Below are 17,246 nucleotides of genomic sequence, written 5' to 3'. Positions count from 1 at the left end.
GGATTTACCTGGACATGTCCTCTTTTTGAGATGTCCGGGTGTCCGGACAGATTTGGCCAGCCTGCCCGTTTGTCCGGATTTCTGGACAAACGGGCTGGCTGGCAGGGGCGGGAGCGGGACTCCCTTCCCCTCCCCTTACGCTACTATCCCTGGTGGTCTAGAGGTACCTCTTCGCTCTTTGGGGCAGGAAAGAAAGAGCCCCCTTTTTCCTGCCCGGAACACTGCTGCTAGCTGCCCTGCTGCATCCTGTGTGAGTCCGGCTCTCGGCGTTTCAAATTGCCACCGAAAGTTGAAGTCTCGCGAGGCTGCTTCAACTCTCGGTGGCCATTTTGAAACGCCGAGAGCCGGACTCACACAGGATGCAGCAGGACAGCTAGCAGCAGCGCTCTGGGCAGGAAAGAGGGGGCTCTTTCTTTCCTGCCCCGAGCGAAGAGGTACCTCTAGACCACCAGGAATAGTAGCATAAGGGGAGGGGAGGTGACGGGGGAGGAAAGGTGATGGGGGGAAGAGGGGGCGACCGGGGACGGGGCGATGGTGTGAAAGGGGCGGGGTGAGGGCGTGAAAGGGGCGGGGTGAGGGTGTGAAATGGGGCGGGGCAAGTGTCCTCTTTTTATGAGTACAAAAAATGGTAACCCTACTCTGATATCCTGTTTCAAAGTTTCTGATCAATTCTGCAACAGTCACTTTAAGCTAATTTCATTTCTTAATCCTTCTTATGCTTGCTTAAAATGTTAAAATCTTCATAGATTTGTCAATACAAAACAGTTTTCCTCCTGACTTCTCTGGCTGCCTTTGAGTGCTGAGGACTCAGAGGGGAGAGGTTGCTCTTGAGCAGGAAAAGGTGCTTGAAAGACAAAAGGAAGGTACTTGACTTGATTGCTCTTAGGAATGTGGTCAGTGCTAGTGCAGTCTCTCAAAGATTCTGGTTTTAAACTTCCACAAATCTTCTGTTTTTTCATAAGTTTTTCTGATAAATGCACTTAAACAATCCCAAACATTGCTTTTCTTAGCTACAAGTTCACTTGAATGCAGATCAGTTAACAAAGTCTTCCATCAAATAGAAAAACAAATGACTGCACTTAGCACTTCAATGTGACATTCTTGGAGACAATGTGACATTCTTGGAGACAGTGCATATGTTTCCTTTAGTTTTAAGGAATCTAAAAGATTCACAGAAATAGATTATGTAGATAAAATAAATTTTTTAACTCACGGATTACAGGTTTGAACTTTAGCGTTTCTGGTTCTGAGGTCCTTGGATGGTCCAATTGATGCAGGTTACTGTAGGCTTTTTCTTTATTTTTCCAGAGGAAGGATAGATGTAAATAAGGATCCAGCTCCAATCTCAGTGCATGAGGAGAGTTATTTAGGGGAGATAAAATTTCCTTTCTCCAGCCAAAAATAAATGAAAGAAGTTCCAAGTGAAATTGAGGACTGGTGCCTCAATACAGATTGAGCAGAAGTCAGTAAAAGTTTGTGTTGTAAATAAGCAGAAAATGTAGTTATTTAATCTAAGTTGCAGAGCCTGATGCGAACCCAGCCAGCCAGCTCAAACTCTTCTGCTATCAGTAGGTGAATCTGGTCTGGATTTTGCTGCAAAGAAATAATTGAGATTTAATGTGTTTAAAAAAAAAAGCTTCTTTTATTCAAGTTAATAAGTGAAAATTCAAAATAAAATGTAAGAAGATATACATATTTGGAACTGGCCAGTTAAATGGTACTTAGCCGGCTATCCAGCAGTATTCAGCAGGAGATAGTTAGCTATTTCCTGCTGAATATTGCCAATTAGCGGTTAGCTGGTTATATTGCGTGATATAACTGGCTATCCGCCGACCTTTAGCTTAGGTTTGGTGGCCATTTTTTGCCGCGTGTATACCAGAAATATCTTTGGCAAGTTTGAACTTAACTGGCCAGTGCCGAATATCGGCTTGGCCGGATGAAGTTCCGACTGGCCAAAAATAAACCAGATATTCAATTTCAGTCACTGAATACAGCCCAGCATTGAATATCCAGCAATATCGCCGGCAATATTGCCAACCAAGGGAGTTAGCTGTGCTAACCCCTGCAGTCTGAGTGTTGGCCCCTTTTTTTTTTCAAATTAGATATCAGTGATTTTCCAGTTTTTTCAATGATTAAAGTAGAGTGGTTATTCAGGATACATGGAGAGCAGTTTTAGAACTGGTTTTATAAGTTGATGCAGTTGGCACAGAGGTGCCAACTTTCAACATGATTGGGGGTGCTAAACCCAGTGAAAATTACTCCATCCCTGGACACAGTCAAGGAGTTTTCCCCAATATTGAAGGTGCTCAAGCACCCACAGAGCTGGCTCCTATGAGCTGGCATACATGCAGTACATATATACTTTCCCTTCTAAAATTGCTCCTTATATGTTTATCATAGTACTGGCAGGCACATCTAGATATTGTTGCCCCTGCTGGTGGGTTGAGCATGCGACATGTTTCGGGTGGCTGAAGAGGGACGGGTTCCACTTCTCAGGAACCACAATTACTCTCTTTAACTATAAGACAGGCTCACAGAGAGACTCAGATGACACAACAGTCTCTAGCATTTTCACCAGCATCTTTAATCTTGAACTGCAAATCAGAACACGTTACATTTCCAGTATAAGACGTAGCAGCTTCTTTCACAATTTCTCAAAACTTCATTCATTTTAGCACCTTCCTGTATCAGGATAGTGGCAGCTTCTTTCACAGTTTCTCAAAAAGTTCATTCACTTTAGCACCTTTCTGTATTGGAATAGTGGCCATGGTGCCCATCTTTTCCATTCAGTGGTCTTTCTCTCGGCTGTATTTAAATACCTTCTGACGTAATCCATATTTTTCCAGCATTTCCATTTAGTAGGTGCTTACATGATAAAAGTCCTGTCCCACTTTCCACTAACTGAAGGCTGCAAGCTGTTGCGTTAAGATGTTTTCCAAATTCAGTCCCTACTAGAGCTGCCACACTCTCAATGGAGCTTAAGGGGAAAAAAAAACCTGCTCCTTCTGCCCAGCTGCAGCTTTAAGCCCACTGGCTTCCCAAAACAAACTGCAGCTCTCTGTCAGCTTCAATTCACAAGATGTCTTCACTCTTTCTAAAACTTATGTCCCTGGATCCAGCTGCCTTAAACTTTCACAGATGCTTAAAATACTGGCTGCATGCGGCATTCTGCTAGGCCCCTTGTATATACCTTTTTCATTCAGGATGGAATTGAGTAAAGGGAGAAGGTCCTGCCTGCAGCCCACATTGCTTCTTCTGGCCGAAAAAGGCTCTCCCTATATCCATTCCCAAACTGAATAGCAGCCAAAAACTCATAGCTTTTGCTGCAAAGGGGAAAAAAACCAACATTCCTTACCAACTATCTTTTATCCTCTAATGTCCGTCTCAAAAGAGAGATAATCAGGAGCTGAGCCAGGCATTCTCAGGGCTTCAGGTTCAGAACAAAATGCCCCCCCCCCCCCCCAAAAAAAAAAAAAAAAATCTGAGGTCCCCTTAGTTATCTGATGTTTCTGTCTTTTAATTAAGATGTTTCTCAATCAGTACTGAAAATGAATTCTTTTAACTAACATGTATTTTAACCTGTGATAATTTCTTATTGTTGGAATTTTTCCTCTGAAGTATAAACTGCTGTGAATCCCCAAAGGAATACTTGTGGTATACAAGACTTGAATAGAATGGAAAAGAAAAAAATGCACAAAAATAAGCCACTGGGTGTATTGGGGAGTGGGGGGGAGGTAGCATTCTTAGTAGACTGGCCACAAAGGCATCCCAGCAGAGCAGTGGGGCACCCTAGGGGGCACTGTAGTGGACTTCACATAAAAAGTCCCAAGTACACATGTTACCATTACCCCCTTACATGGTGAGGTCTCCAAAACCCACCAAAAACCTATTGTACCCAACTGTACAGCACTACAATAGCCCTTATGTCTAAGACGCATGTGTCACCTATATGTGGGTATGGTAGGTTTTTTTGTGGGTTTTGGAGAGCTCACACTTTCCACCACAAGTGTAACAGAGTGGGATATGGACCTGGGTCCCCTTCTCTACAGTGCACCGCACCAACCACTAGGCTACTCCAGGGAACTGTTTGTTGCTCTAATAGGGCTGGCCATAATATCTGAAGCTGTAATAGAGGCTAGTATGTACTGTTTCTTTCACATCTTTGCAGGGTGGGAAGGGGTCAGTGACCATTTGGGGAGTAAGGGGGTCATGCCTTAATCCCTTCAGTGGTCATTTAGGGCACCTTTTCTGACTTAATTGTGATTTAAACAGGTCTAGACCAAAACATTTAACTTTTAGCCCTGGACGTTTTTGCTTTGTTCCATTATGGTAGAAAAATGTCCAAGTTTTGGGAATGCCCAGATCCTGCCTCCAACATGCCCCCTTGTGATTTGGACGCACTGTCTAGAAAACCATCTTAAAAATAGGTTTTGTAAATAGCAATTTGGACATTTTGGCAAAAGAAAAAGGTCCATCTGCCTCTTTGTCCCATTTTTGGACATTTTTCTGGTTTGAAAAGGAGCCCCTATATCAGTTGTATTCCCAGATGGGGCTTTAAATCCCCTGCCATCAACACATTTTATTAAGTAGAGCAATTAATTCACTTCCCCTTTGCTTCCAGAACTTAAATCACTGGGCCATAGCTGAAAGCCATGAACCCAGTCCACTTCCCACTTATCAGACCTTGTTTAATTACCTGACAACCTCTCGCAGGGCTGCAAGCATTGGGAGCAGTTCCTATGAACTTTCCTATCTGTCTCAAGAGTCTGGTTCACTCTGCTAAGACTTCTATCCCCTCTGTTTGGTTTTATTCCCCTTCCTCCAAGAATTCCATCTGCTCACACATGTGTTCCCCTGGGCATGGCTCAGGCTGTTGGGCTCATTTTCAAAAGAGAAGGGCGTCCATCTTTCAACACAAATTGGGAGATGGGCTTCCTTCTCCCAGGGTCGCCCAAATCGGCATAATCGAAAGCCAAATTTGGGCGCCCTCAACTGCTTTCCATCGCGGGGACGACCAAAGTTCCCGGGGGCATGTTGGAAGCATAGCGAAGGTGGGACTGGGGCGTGCTTAACAAATGGGCGTCCTCGGCTGATAATGGTAAAAAGAAGGGCGTCCCTGATGAACACTTGGCCGACTTTACTTGGTCCTTTTTGTTTTATGACCAAGCCACAAAAATGTGCCCTAAATGACCAGATGACCACCGGAGGGAATTGGGGATGACCTCCCCCTACTCCCCCAGTGGTCACTAACCCCCTCCCACCCTAAAATAAAATGTTAAAATATTTTTCCAGCCTCTGTGCCAGCCTCAAATATCATACCCAGCTCCATGACAGCAGTATGCAGGACCCTGGAGCAGTTTTAGTGGGTACTGCAGTTTACTTCAGGTAGGCGGACCCAGGCCCATCCCTCCCACCTGTTAAACTTGTGGTGGTAAATGTGAGTCCTCCAAAACCCACCAGAAACCCACTGTACCCACATCTAGGTGCCCCCTTCATCCCTAAGGGCTATGGTAGTGGTGTACGGTTGTGGGGAGTGGGTTTGGGGGGGGGGGGTTGGGGGGCTCAGCACACAAGGTAAGTGAGCTATGCACCTGGGAGCTTTTTCTGAAGTCCACTGCAGTGCCCCCTAGGATGCTTAGTTGGTGTCCTGTCATGTCAGGGGGACCAGTGCACTACGAATGCTGGCTCCTCCCACGACCAAATGGCTTTGATTTGGTCGTTTCTGAGATGGGCATCCTCAGGTTCCATTATCGCCGAAAATCGGGGATGACCATCTCTAGGGACGACCATCTCTAAGGTCGACCTAAATGTGGAGATTTGGGCGTCCCCGACCATATTATTGAAACGAAAGATGGCCGCCCATCTTGTTTCGATAATACGGGTTTCCCCGCCCCTTCGCAGGGACGTCCTGCGAAGATGCCCCTCTGTGTCTCTCCTTTCACCCTTTCTGCATTTTTCGAGGAAGCAGCGGGCGGTGACTTCCCCTCCAGCCTCTCTTTGGTTCCGTGGTATATTGCTTGGTTACCAAGGGGAAATTTAGCCTGTTCTAAAATCTGTCCCCTCCCTGAGGACTGACACCTTCCCTTCCAAGCAGGTACTCTAGGCCAAGGAGGTTGAATAAAACAGGAGATGAAGTGAATTAGTCTTCAGTGGACCAAACTTACTATCCTTGTGTCATCACTATCCAGCAGGTAGGCAGTGTCTTAAAAGTTGGAGGATAAAGACATTTTTTTTACATTTATATCACACATTATCCCAAGCAAAGTCAGGTGCAATGTGGCTTACATTTGAAAATACAGGGGCCCTTTTACAGAGTGGCGGTAAGCCCAACATGGGCTTACCACTTGCTCTCCCACCCCAAGCACGCGCCATTTAACATAGTAACATAGTAGATGACGGCAGAAAAAGACCTGCATGGTCCATCCAGTCTGCCCAACAAGATAAACTCATATGTACTACTTTTTGTGTATACCCTACCTTGATTTGTACCTGTCCTCTTTAGGGCACAGACCATACAAGTCTGCCCAGCACTATCCCCGCCTCCCAACCACCAGCCATGCGTCCCACCACCAGCTCTGGTACAGACTGTATAAGTCTGCCCAGCACTATCCCCCGCCTCTCAACCACCAGCCCTAGCACAGACCGTATAAGTCTGCCCAGCAGTATCCCCGCCTCCCAACCACCAGCCCCGCTTCCCACCACCGGCTCTGCCACCCAATCTTGGCTAAGCTCCTGAGGATCCATTCCTTCTGAACAGGATTCCTTTATGTTTATCCCACGCATGTTTGAATTCCGTTACCGTTTTCATTTCCACCACCTCCCGCGGGAGGGCATTCCAAGCATCCACCACTCTCTCCGTGAAGAAATACTTCCTGACATTTTTCTTGAGTCTGCCCCCCTTCAATCTCATTTCATGTCCTCTCGTTCTACCGCCTTCCCCTCTCCGGAAAAGGTTCGTTTGCGGATTAATACCTTTCAAATATTTGAACGTCTGTATCATATCACCCCTGTTTCTCCTTTCCTCCAGGGTATACATGTTCAGGTCAACAAGTTTCTCCTCATATGTCTTGGAATGTAAATCCCATACCATTCTCGTAGCTTTTCTTTGCACCGCTTCCATTTTTTTAACATCCTTCGCAAGATACGGCCTCCAAAACTGAACACAATACTCCAGGTGGGGCCTCACCAACGTCTTATATAGGGGTATTAAAACCTCTTTTCTTCTGCTGGTCACACCTCTCTCTATACAGCCTAGCAATCTTCTAGCTACGGCCACCGCTTAGTCACATTGTTTCGTCACCTTCAGGTCCTCAGATACTATCAGCCCAAGATCCTTCTCCCCTTCCGTACCTATCAGACTCTCCCCGCCTAACACATACGTCTCCCTTGGATTTCTACTCCCTAAATGCATCACTTTGCATTTCTTCGCATTGAATTTTAATTGCCAAACGTTAGACCATTCTTCTAGCTTCCGCAGATCTTTTTTCATGTATTCCACTTCCTCCGGGGTGTCCACTCTGTTGCAAATCTTGGTGTCATCCGCAAAAAGGCAAACTTTACCTTGTAACCCTTCGGCAATGTTACTCACAAATATATTGAATAGAATCGGCCCCAGCACCGATCCCTGAGGCACTCCACTACTCACCTTTCCCTCCTCCGAGCGAACTCCATTTACCACCACCCTCTGGCATCTGCCTGTCAACCAGTTCCCAATCCAATTCACCAGTTCGGGTCCTATCTTTAGCCTGTCTAGTTTATTGAAGAGCCTCCCGTGGGGAACCGTGTCAAAAGCTTTGCTTTTGACAAAAAGAAAAACCCTAGAAATGGCTTGTGCAGCAGTAACCCAGCGGTAATTGGGCTTCACCGCACACTACCTGGTTACTGCCGGGTTAGTGCAGGAGCTCTTATCACCACCTTAGTGGATGGCAGTAAGGGCTCCATGTTGCATGGCCAAGCGGTAAGAGCTCTCTTACTGCATGGCCATGTGTGCCTGGGGCTTTTTTACTCGCTGCTGTAGAAAGGGCCCTGGCCCACGGGAAAAACAGCCCCTGCCATTAGCGCAGGGCCCTTTTTCCCCGCACCTTGGTAAAAGGACCCCACAGTGGGACAAAATAATAGAATGTAGTTATCATTGGAGTAAATAGATGGATATTTCCAGTGATTTTTTTGTGCCGGTACGCAACGGTACGGCATACCGGCATCCTTTTCCTCCCCCCCCAGCGAGTCCTGACCCTTCTTTCACTCCCCTACTTACTTTGATGTCAACTCGGCAGCGTGAACGGTGCAGGCAGTGATTGAGAGAGGCTGTCAGCGTCAGAGCTTCCCTCTGCGAGTCCCGCCTACGTCGTTACAACTTCCTGTTTCCGCATAGGCGGGATTCGCAGAGGGAAGCTCCGACGCTGACAGCCTCTCTCAATCGCTGCCTGCACTGTTCGCGCTGACAAGTCCGACGCTGGCAGCCTGTGGAGAAGGAGGACAGGCTGGGAGGAGGATAGGCTGTGGGAAGAAGAATCGCTGGACATGGGAGAGGAGGGCAGGGGAGAGAGGAGAATCACTGGACATCATGGGAGGGGAGGGCAGGGAAGAGAGAATCACTGAATATCATGGGAGGGGAGGGCAGGGAAGAGAGAATTGCTGGACATTGATGGGAGGGGAGGACAGGGAAGAGAGAATTGCTGCGTATGTCTAGTAGCGCTTTAGAAATGATAAGTAGTAGTAGTAGTACATCGATGGGAGGGGAGGGCAGGGAAGAAAGAATTGCTAGACATCGATGGGAGGGCAGGGGAGAGACAATTGCTGGACATCAAGGGGAGGGCAGGGAAGAGAGAATTGCTGGACATCGATGGGAGGGCAGAGCAGGAGAGAGACAATTGCTGGACATCGATGGGATGGCAGGGGAGAGAGGAGAATCTCTGGACATCGATGGCAGGGGAGAGAGGAGAATCATTGGACATGGATGGGAGGGCATGGAAGAGAGAATTGCTGGACATCGATGGGAGGGGAGGGGAGGACAGGAAAGAGAGAATTGCTGGACATTGATGGGAGGACAGGGCAGGGGAGAGACAATTGCTGGACATCGATAGCAGGGCAGGGGAGAGAGGAGAATCGCTGGACATGGAGGGGAGGGGAGGGCAGGGGAGAGAGGAGAATCTTTGGACATGGATGGAAGGGGAGGGCAGGGGAGAGAGGAGAATCTTTGGACATGGATGGGAGGGGAGGGCAGGGGAGAGGATAATCACTGGACATGGATGGCAGCGGAGGACAGGGGGCAGAGGAGAATTGCTGGACATGGATGGCAGGGGAGGACAGGGGAAGGAGGAGACATACTGGACATGGATGGAAGGGGAGGGCAGGGAGAGAGGAGAATCATTGGACATGGATGAGAGGGAAGGAGAGAGAGGAAAATTGCTGGACATGGATGGCAGGGGAGGACAGGGGACAGAGGAGAATCATTGGACATGGGAGGGAAGGACAGGGGAGAGAGGAGACATGCTGGACATGGATGGAGGGGGGAGAGAGGAGACATGCTGGACATGGATGGAGGGGAGGAGAGAGGAGAAGTGCTGGATGTGGATGGAGGGGAGGAAAGAAAAAAAAGATGCACATGGATGGAGATGAGGGAAAGGGAAGAGAGGAGAAAAACTGCACATGGATGGAGAAAATAGGCAAAAGCTGGATCCACGTTGTACCTCCAGTCAATTCCACGGAAGAGGACCCAGCTTTTACTTATGGATGTAGGACAAGAAATGAAGAAGAAAGGAGGAAAATAAAGAAATAAATGGAAATGAAGCCCTGGAAACGGTGTTAAGAGAACAGATAGAGAGCAGCAGTATCAGAGACTGGGACCAATATGGATAGAAACCTTACCGCCAGCCATTGACCTAGCGGTAAAGACTCACGCAGTAACCAGGCGGTAATGATCTACATGCGCCAAATGCCACTTGGAGCGTGTCCGTTACGCGCGCCCGAAAATAAAAAGTATTTTTCAGATGCATGTATCGGGTGTGCGCCAAAAATGAAATTACCGCAAGAGATACGTGGTAGTCGGGCAGTAACTCCATTTTGGCGCGTGTTGGGTGCATGTAGATGCTTATGCAGCTTAGTAAAAGGGCCCCTTATTATCTAGGGATTGATTCTTGATCTCTTTTGGCAAATAGCTTCTTATATTCAATTTTTCCCAAATAGTAGCTGTTGTAAGAAGGATTTCTTTGAGAACAAACAGGATTGTAAGTTCTCACAAGTGTGTGACATCATCCAACAGAACCTGGCATGGGAAAAAGCTTCTATAGGTTCAGACAATTTCTAGAAGATTTTAGAGCATTACTACACATGTGGTAGGTATACTTACCATCCTAAGCTACATCACCATGTGGAACCTGCTCAGGTCTTGTTTGTCTTTGGAGTTGACAGGATTTTCTTCTCATTGTGATGAGAGAGATTTTTTTTTTTTTTTTGGCTTTTTGCATATTTATGTTGCCTGTCAGGGCCTCCATTCTCTTTCATTCTCCAGGGTTTTGTTTTGTTTTGTTTTTTTACCTTTTCAAAGTTTTCTTCCTTTTTCCTTATTCACCTTTGTCACCACAGTGATGCCTTCTATTTTTGAAAATCAAGCCATTTCATTTTGCTATGGTTGTATTTTTTTGTGGCATGTCCCAATAAAAGGCCCCCAGTGGCTTAAAAAATGTGGGACTCGTAGGGGATTCACAATTTAAGATTTCTCCATTCATGGATGATATCCCTTTTTCAATCGATCACCCTCTTATTATCTCTTCAAATTATCATTAGAGAACGTAGGGAATTTGACCTTGCATCGAGATTGAATGTCTGAAATGTTGACATCTCTTTAGCATGGCAGTGTTCTGTGCAGCTTAGGGAGGCCTTTGCTTTTCAGTGGGCATAAGAAAGCATTAAATATATAGTTTTTCAGACAACAACAGATAGAGCCGAGCTACATCCCTTGAATTATAATCCCTTATTTAAAAAGATTAACGATGGTTTAGTAACCTGGGAGAGATTCTAGGGCTTATTTTGAAAACAAAAAAACATCAAAAAATTTCATAAGGTGGCAGAAGGACATTTTCCTCTCAAAAATATCCAAATTGCAATTTTCGACACCCTGATTTTAAACGTTTTGCTCCACAGTTCATCCAGATTTCAAGGGGACGGGTTTTGGCAGGACATGGGTGGCACCAAAAGTTAGACATTTTTCTGTAATAATGGAACACGATGAAAACATCTAGGGCCAAAATTAAGATGTGCTTGGTCATTTATGGCACCTTTTGGTCACATAGTCTTGACTGAACAGGTCTAAATGACCACTGGAGGGATTATGACATAAACCCTCTTACTCCTCCAGTGGTTACTGACCCCCTTACTCCCCCGAAAGCTGTGAGAGAAACAATACATACTAGCCTCTATGACAACTTCAGATGTTATGGCAACTCCTATTAGAGCAGCAAACAGGTCCTGGAGTAGCCTAGTGGTTGGTGCAGTGTACTATAGAGAGGGGGACCCAGGCTTATATCCCAGTCTAACTGTTTACACTTGTGGTGGAGCATGTGAGCCCTTTAAAACCCACCCAAAATCTACTGTACCTACATATAGGTGACACCTGTAGGCTTAAGGGCTACTGTAGTGATCTAACGGTCCCACGGATTCCCTTGCAGGCTTTCTGCTTCTGATGTACCTGAAAAAAATTGCACACATTTTCAAGATATTATAATAGAACTAGTAAAAAAGGCCTGTTTCGAAACGCTATGAAACGGGCGCTAGCAAGGTAAATTCCCACCCATCCTCCCTTCCTTCCCTCCTGAGTTCCATACCCCTCTCCCTCCCTTCCTTCCTTCCTTGCTGAGTTGCAGAACTCCCTCACTCCCGAGTTGCAGACCCCCCTCCCTCCCAGTTCAAGGGCCCCACCCGAAGCACATCCACACACCCACCCACACATATGTCCCTCCCTCCCAGTTCAAGGGCCGTCAAGCCTCTCCCACCGCATTCCAGACTACCCCCTCCCTCACATTCAAACCCCCCCTTCGCCTTAATGTCCCCTGCACCCCCCTACCGCAACCCTTTGTACACCACCCTTTCCTCCGAAATACCTCCCCTGAAGTCGTCGCGTACCTCTGCTGAGCTGACAGATCAAGTTTTGTTCTTTCTCGGCTGCGGGGCGTGGCTTCATGATTGAGCATCTGTTGAAGTCTATGTGCGTGCATCTGACATCAGACGCACGCACAGAAACTTCCACTGATGCTCAATCATGAAGCCACGCCCCGCAGCCGAGAACAGAACTTCGGATCCGTCAGCTCAGCAGAGGTACGCGACGGCTTTGTTGATGCACCAACAGGGGGGGGAGGTTGTTGCGCCACTCCCTGCCACTTGCTCTGAAGTGGCAGGGAGCGGCGCAGTGACAGCTGTTTCCCAGGCAGGGGGAGGAGCGTGTTTCCCCTACTCCTCCCCTTGCCTTGGAATCAGCTGAGAATGTGGGCGGAGCTATTATGATGCCTACGAACACCTCAGGCTTCACTGCAAGGCTGCTGGCTTCAGAACGTTGGAGGTGCTTTTTATGGAATCAGCTGAGAATGTGGGCGGAGCTATTATGATGCCTACGAACACCTCAGGCTTCAGGCTTCACTGCAAGGCTGTTGGCTTCAGAATGTTGGAGGTGCTTTTTATTATATAGGATAGACAAAACAGTTTTGTTTTTTTTAAAGGGAAAGAGTATCATCAAAAAATACAGGAAAGCTCTTTAATTATCGTAAGTCCCCAAATGGAAGGAGAAATGACCAATCAACCAGGTGTGGTGATGTACTGTTGGGTACAGAAATCCCAGTACTTTGCTGGGATGTCTGTGTGGCCAGTCTGCTAAGAATGCTGCTCCCTCCCCCCCCCCCCCCCCCAAACATAAATTCCAGTGGCTTCTTTTGGTGCATTTTTCCCTTGGCCATTTAAAAAAAATGATTCTAAAAGATAGATACACTAAGCACAAAAACATCTAGCAAATGGCCAAAGTTGGATGTTTTTCTGGTTTGAAACTGACCATGTTTGCTACTGAATTTTTGGACGTTTTTCGCAAAATGTCCAAAATTGGATTTAGACATCATATCAAAAATGCCTCTTTTACATTTCTTGGCTAGATAGAATGGCAAGTGTAAACTCAGTGATTTTACCTAGATTTTGTTATTTAGCCAGAATGCTGCATTTGAGGTATCAATGAGGATTTGCTGTTTACATCAGAGCTTAATCAGATTTATTTGGAGGCTTCATCCTCCAAGGATTTCAAGTCCAGAGTTTTTGGTGATGTAAAGCTGAGGACAGGTTGGGAATTTCAAACCTGAGGAAATACTATTTGGCGGCCCATTTGGGGACAGTGATTAAGGGATTCGTTTACAAAAGAGAAAAACGTCCAAAAGGTTTCAGAAAGCTGCATTTGGACCAAATTGGTATTTTCAAAACCAATTTTTAGATGTTTTTCTATGAAGTCCTTCAGAAGTGCATTCAAATCACATGGGAGCATGTTAAGGGCAGGATCTGGGTGTTCCTAACATTCGAGACGTTTTTCTGCCATAATGGAACAAAACAAAAACATCCAGGGCTATAAGTTGGATGTTTTGGTTTAGACCTGTTTTATTAATGCGTAAGCCACAAAAAAAGTGCCCTAAATGACTAGATGACCACTGCAGGAATAAAGGAATGACACCCCCTTATTACCTCTATGAAATGGTGATTTTCAAAGAGAAAAGACGTTTTTCTGGTTTGAAAATGGTCATTTTCACTGCTTGAGCTTTGGAGATTTTGATCAAAACATCCAAAGTCAGATTTAGACATTATATCGAAAATGCCCCTCCACATGTCACAAACATGGTGTCATTTTCTCGGTGGAGTTCTCATCCAGGTCCTACCGAGTGTCTGAGGTGTAAGGGTACTTCTAACTGTATTTGCTGTCTGGTTTTCAGAAGTTCTACATACCATATTTCTTCTAGGACTTAGCACTTCATTAGTCTCTTACCTGTAATCATATAGATATTTCCTGCCATCAGGTATGAGCCAAGGAATCTCCACTAAACAGTTTTTAACCCTGAGTCTTAGTCTAGGGGGCTTAGCTTCCTCCCTTCCCCCGTCAGCTACAAAAGACCAAATCCTGGTGGGGTTTAGACAACTCAGTCTCTTTACAGTCTCTAAATTCCCCAGAGCTTTCCCTCAATCTTTTAAATCCAACAATAGCCGTAAATCACAGTCTTGATTTTCCCTGGTTCAGGGAGACGTGTCAAATCACTCTTATGAACATAAAATAGAAATATTTTCCCGGTAATCCATAAAACAGCTGCACAGACTTGTCCTTGCAACTTCCAGCCACAGCAAACAAAAACAGGTGAAAAACAATTACGGCTGAAGGAAGCTTTGATCCTAAACTTCATTCAATGAATCCCTCTGCTTCTTCCTTCCTTGTGGCTGACTGGCTTAAAATGAAAACAAACAAACAAACAAAAAAACAGGCCTACAGGGATAGAGAAAAAAAAAAAGCACATTTTGGCCAAACATTTCCTTTTTACTCCACACTTTATCTTGCCTTCCTGGGCCTCAGTGGACTGGCCAAGTCCTCCAACTGACCTTCCAAAAAACCGGGGTGTTTAGCTTGCAAGCAGAAAAAAACCCCCAAAACCCAGTATCTCTTTAAACTGGGTTCTCACCTTGATGTTCAGTTTCTTCATATTACATCTTCTCTACCAAAGACACTTACAACCAGCTCAGAGCTAATGCCCATGTCTTCAGGCTCCAGGTCTGGAAGCTCTTGCCCTCCTCAGTGATCTCTTTTATCTCCCTGTTATATGGGCTGTTCTGCCTTGGAGCGGCAGTGGCGTAGCCCAGGTGGGCCCAGGCCCACCCACTTTGGGATCAGGCCCATCCAGTAGCAACACACCTATGATGTGGCTGGCAGGGATCCCCAAGCCCCACCAGCCAAAAACTCCCAACAGCTGTCCCTCCTGCATACCTTGTAAATAGCAGATCTTCGCCTGCAGCAAGCAGTGACCGATACATACTTCTCGCACAGCCTTCCCTCTGACGTGTTCCCGCCTATGCAAAAACAGGAAGTTGCATCATGGGAAGGCTGTGTGGCCAACATGAGCAGTGTGTATAAGTTTCTGCTCGCTACTGGTGGAAATCTGCAATTGTAAAGGTATGCGGGAGAGGGGGGATGTTTGAGAGACCATACGGCATGCAGGTGAGAGAAGGAAAGACCAAATTACCTCTTCTGCCCATCCATCTTGGGCCCAGGCCCACCCAAAATTGTGTGTCTGACTACGCCCCTGGGGAGCGGTCTCAACTCTGCTTTCACATGTTTCTCAGAGCAGCTGATGAGGTTGTCTGCTCATCTGTAGGAGTAGTGGTCCAAAGACTACATTTCCCAAGAGTCCTGTGCCTCTCCCACTACTTCTTGCTCTGCTAGCCTCTGGATATTCAATGCAGGTGCCCGGACAGGGCCCAGCAATACATGTCCAAAGTGAATGGTTGTGTCAGCATTAGCATACCGGCAGCCATTAGCACAGCTTTGTAAATGGGAGATAGGCGTTTTCTTTTTTATTAGGCTTTATTTTTTATGCATTTAAGTGAACTAACGCATCATCCACACTGTTTTATCAAAGGACATTATGGAACCACTTATTATATCATAATTTTCCTTTATATCAACCATGGATTGAATTTTTCAATTTGTCACTGTCTCCATGCACATTGAAGCAGGTACAAATGTTTGGTATTTTCTAGGATGAATTGAACAAGTTGACTTCAGGTAATCAGAAATACAGTATATGAAACAAAATGAGCCCTTGTTTCTGCTAAGGATTTTGTCATATATTCGGAATCTTACTGGGCTGTGATTTATTTTATTGGACCAGTACAGGGATGTTGTACTGAGCTTACTTAGGTCCTTCCTCATATGTTACAGATCTCTTATAGGTCTCAAAAGCTCTTCTACTACCACATCTTTTAATTGGTCCAATAAAAAGAATCACAACCTATATGGATGTCATTTTTTCCAGGACCTATATGGCTATTAGAACTCTGTAATTTATCAGTAAATATTCAAAGGCTTACCCACCGTTTGCATGTATAAACTTAGAGTTAATCCATCAAAGACAGCCATATCTGGGAAATAGATTTTTAGCAGCCCAAAAGTATGTACAGACATACTCTTAAAACATACCTGCATTTGACTGCATAGAAAAGGGGTATTTTATATAAAGTGTTTTGAAGGCATGTTTGAAAACTACATGGATACAGTTACATCCTATATAATAAAAAGCACCTCCAACATTCTGAAGCTGACTCTGTGGCACTGTGGCAGTGTAGGGTTCGTATGTCTGTAGTTCAGCGTTTCATTGGCTCTCACTGTCCCCGCCCTCACATCGAGGAAACGGAATGCTGCTTAGTTGCCAAGCAAACAAACGCGACGTCACAGGAACGAAGAACCAATCAGACAGAACGGAACTTGGAGGAGGGAAGTGGAGTGGATTGAAGGGAGGTATGAACATCAGTGGAGGCAAGTGCACAGAACGGAAGGGAAGACAAACATTTAATCACTTTGTCACTCAAACACATACACACACACACTCAATCACTCTGTGTATCTCTCTCTTACACTGTCTGTAAAACTGTCACTCTCAGTCTCTCACATGGGCAACTGTATGTTGCATTCTCAGGAGTAAGGAGCTCTTCTGATGTGATTGTTAAACTGATTGAAGGGCCTGAACAAGGAAAACTTTTACCACATTGTAACAGAGTTTACACAAAAAATATTGTATATAAAGAAATCTTACACATGTAAACAACAATTATATTCAGAATACAACCGTGGAAACATTAATGGCAGGAACTCATTACATTGCTAGCGCCCGTTTCATTGCGTTAAGAAACGGGCCTTTTTTACTAGTTTTTTTTTATAAAAATATGCACATAGCAAACATTCCTCTATTGCACCTAACTATGCCTCTCCTTTTTAGTATCTCTTGTACCCTACTACCAGTGTTACCTTTTTGTATAGACAATACTCTTTCCTTTCCTATCAAGTTATTGTAGTTCTTTCACCATTGTTTGAAATTTTAAATTATAAACTGCCTTGGTCTGCTCATTAGTGAAGGCGGTATATCACGTATAGAGAAATAAATAAATAAAAACATGGAATAATAAGGGCCAGATTCTATATATGATGTTAACAGTTACGTGTATTAAATTGAGCACACGCCCAATTT

The 17,246-nt window shown here is 45.4% G+C and overlaps 1 protein-coding gene across 2 annotated transcripts in view; it reads left to right on the top strand.

The window, feature by feature from the left end:
• The window catches only part of FBXO16 (F-box protein 16), a 144,591-nt gene that overhangs the window by 59,412 nt on the left and 67,933 nt on the right, over nt 1-17,246 (top strand). The window lies entirely within an intron of this gene.

This window comes from Microcaecilia unicolor, chromosome 3, assembly GCF_901765095.1.
Source record: "Microcaecilia unicolor chromosome 3, aMicUni1.1, whole genome shotgun sequence".
NCBI lineage: Eukaryota > Metazoa > Chordata > Amphibia > Gymnophiona > Siphonopidae > Microcaecilia > Microcaecilia unicolor.
This window is presented reverse-complemented; position numbering and strand designations above follow the sequence as displayed.